Source organism: Akebia trifoliata, chromosome 12, assembly GCF_017979445.1.
Source record: "Akebia trifoliata isolate Shusen 1 chromosome 12, ASM1797944v1, whole genome shotgun sequence".
Taxonomy (NCBI): domain Eukaryota; kingdom Viridiplantae; phylum Streptophyta; class Magnoliopsida; order Ranunculales; family Lardizabalaceae; genus Akebia; species Akebia trifoliata.
The window spans coordinates 26662660-26665837 of record NC_141386.1 but is presented as its reverse complement, the minus strand read 5'-3'; the positions used below and the strand labels follow the sequence as shown (position 1 = coordinate 26665837).

General features: G+C 41.9%; 1 pseudogene; it reads right to left on the bottom strand.

Annotated features, from left to right (window-relative positions):
* Window positions 1-1731: 1731 nt before the first annotated feature.
* Window positions 1732-2805, bottom strand: LOC147389200 (nod factor hydrolase protein 1 pseudogene; annotated as a pseudogene).
* Between the last annotated feature and the right edge of the window lie 373 nt (window positions 2806-3178).

The window sequence follows — 3178 nt, the reverse complement described above, 5'->3', positions numbered from 1 at the left end:
TCCCGTACTTAACAATTGTCTCACCTTCTTGTTCTATACTTTTTATCCACTCTTCTGCCAGGATATATTTTTTGACTTTCGTGTAACGGTCTTCAAGTAGTGAGGGGTCAGACTTGATCAGTGATTCATGTAGTCGAGTTCTAGGGATGATCGCAGTGACGTAGGCCATGCAAGCGATTGCCTCGTCCATATTCTCGACAACTAGGTTTTTTGTCTGAAATCGAGTCATAAAGGAACGTATACTCTCTCCGATCTCTTGTCGTAAGTTAAAAAACACGTTCACTCTGACTTTCTTCTTACGCAAGTGGATGAACTGTCCGACAAACGTCTCATCTAGCTATAAAAAAACTTGTTACTGACCCAACGAGCAAACTTTGGAACCATGACATAACTCTTTGCTTCAGAGTTGACGGGAAGAATTTGCAAAACAACGAATCGTCGTTCTGATACAAGATCATTTGGCTCTTGTAATAGAGGATATGGTCCATAGGATCTCTCGTTCCGTCATACGCTTTGAATTTCAATCGGTGAAAGGCTCTAGAAGGGGGGTTCGAGCTCATTATTACTGGTGAAAATGGCGTCTCCCTCAGCTTTCGAATGGCATTCCTAACTCTCTGCCCCGGGTCCCTTCCTCGAGCGAGTTCATCGCCTCTCCTTCTCAGCATCTCTTCGACTTCCCCCCTAGTCATTGGATTTCGAGCTTTTGAGTTTCCCTGTTGCGTTCTTACTACCGTCAATTCTACAATTTGATCAGCCTTAGTCTGTTCCATCACACGAAGCGTGTGCCCCTGGCTACCTTCTCCTTATAAACCTCCTCCTATCTTAGTTCCCTCACCCAACCATAGTCTGAGCTCCTCATTTTCTCTTCGTATCATTATGATCTCGTCGTTCTGCTTCTCTAAGCCCCTACACATTTCTTTTCTCATATTTATTAACAAATGATATATCGCAAGCATTGGATCTTGCGGTGATGGAGGTGGATCTGCTAGCAAGGGGTTTGATGGCTCTCCACGTCCTTTACCTCTTGCCCTCACCATACTGGTCGTTTTTCTCCTTTTAACGTTTTCACATACGACGCCAAATTATAGATGCGCGCTACCTCGAGATCTTCCTTGAAAATTCCTAGCTAGGTGGATGGCTTGCAATAGGGCCACTCCGAGGATCAAGTTAGAAATTAGTGCCGAACTAATAAAGTGTTCTCAGTGAAGATTTTTTCTAACCTTCAGTATGAATTGCATTCTGGTATTTATAAAGTTCCTGACTCATGGATTTCCTAGGATCCTTTCAATGATTTATGTTGGAGTGGTGGCGCCTGCTCCCTGATATGTCAGCTAAGAGTAATTACATCTGACCTGTCAGGGTAAGAGCAATTTCAACCGATCTGTTAGGTTGGGGTTGTCACATCTGATCTATCAGATGTGGAGTTGTCACATCTAACTTGACATGTTTCACAGGCATCCAACCTACTCTTATAGAATGCGTGTGAAGGTTGGTTTTGATGCAACTCAGTGTATTCTCTACTCCACTCGGAGAATCGATCACGAGATTTTCTAAGATTGCCACGTGTCAATCGCTCCGAGAAATACCCTCTACATACTTCATCGAGATAAGAGTGAAAACCATCTATGGTTCCGTAGAAGCATCCACGTTAACAAAATGGGAATTGATGTGATTTTAAAGTCACCCCAGTAGTATTATTCATAATAAATTGTTCTTAATGCAATTAAATCATTAATAAGAATTACTTGCTCTAGAAATGATCCAATCCTTGTCACCAATAACATACCAGAAAAAGTACCCACAAAGATCTTGAGCCCGAGCAAATTCTATTTTCGTCATGATCGATGTCTGATCGTCGTACCCAATCCAAGAAGTCCCAGCATAAGAATAAGTGGACACAGTAGTTAGATCATACACCACCTTTGCACCCTCTTGCAAATTGAAATCCACCTGGGAGAAAGTCATAGTCCCATCATCACCTGGGCCCACACCCACTGCTGGTGCACCAATTCCATGTGATTGAGGGTTCTTAAGCTTCCACATACGCCCATAGAGTGGCAAACCCATGACCAATTTATTTATAGGGACCCCAGCGCTGATCCATGAATCCAATCCGTAATTTGTGTTGAGATTGTTATTATGGTCAAACAAGGCTGCATGGGCACCAGTAAAGGTGGTATCCCATAACCCATGATAGTCAAAGCACATAACGATGATCCAGTCCAAGTTCTGTGTAATTGAAGGAGCAGGGAAGGACCGTTGGGCACCATCGAGAAGGATATCAACAGAATAATAAACGGCGACCATTAGAAGTAGAGGTGGGCGGCCGGTGGAACTAGCCTCGTTTTCAGTTGCAATATGCCATTCCATTAGTAAGAGGCTGAAGTCATTCATCTGTTTCGGGTCCACGGGAGACTACTAATCAAGATCAAGACCATCGAATCAATATTTACGTGCAATTTCGATAATAGAGTTGATAAAACTTTGGCGTGAAGATGGCTGCGATGACATACAGGAGAAGATGGTGGAATCTGAACCACCTCCACCTATAGAGATGAGGGTTTTGATAGGTGGATTTTTTTGATGAAGGGTGTTGGTGAAATCGGTAAGCAAGGTGCTTTCGGATTTCGAAATAACTAACTTATACGTGAGAGAATTTGGCATGAGAAAAGCATAGAAAATATGGGTGAAGAAGGATGTGTTTATGGCCATGGGAGGGAAGTTTACACTATCCCATGTAGGCCAGTAAGCAGCTTTGATCAATGAAAGAGAAGAAGAGGAAGAGAGATGATCAGCAGTTACCATTGTCGTGAAGACAACAAAAAGGATTAAGAACAAAGATTTGAGGCTTGCCATGACAAGGTATGAGCTTGGGCAAGTTTTGGTTCTGTTAAGATTGTAACGTGTGTCATAGGAGAAATACAAATTAAAGAGCATTAAAAACTATGGGGACCTATTTTTCATATCATTCTCCATTAAAATTGTTGTTTCCATCTAACTCAATGGGGGGTCCCAAAGTATTCAAATTTTTTACTTTGTGGATTGGGAAACCTGGATTTAGGGAGATGATTATTGATTCTTGGAATCAAGAAATTAGGGGAAGTCCTATGTTTAAACTCACCAGGAAGCTTAGGTTGGTAAAATATTCAATTAGAGAATGGAATAAAAATATTTTTGG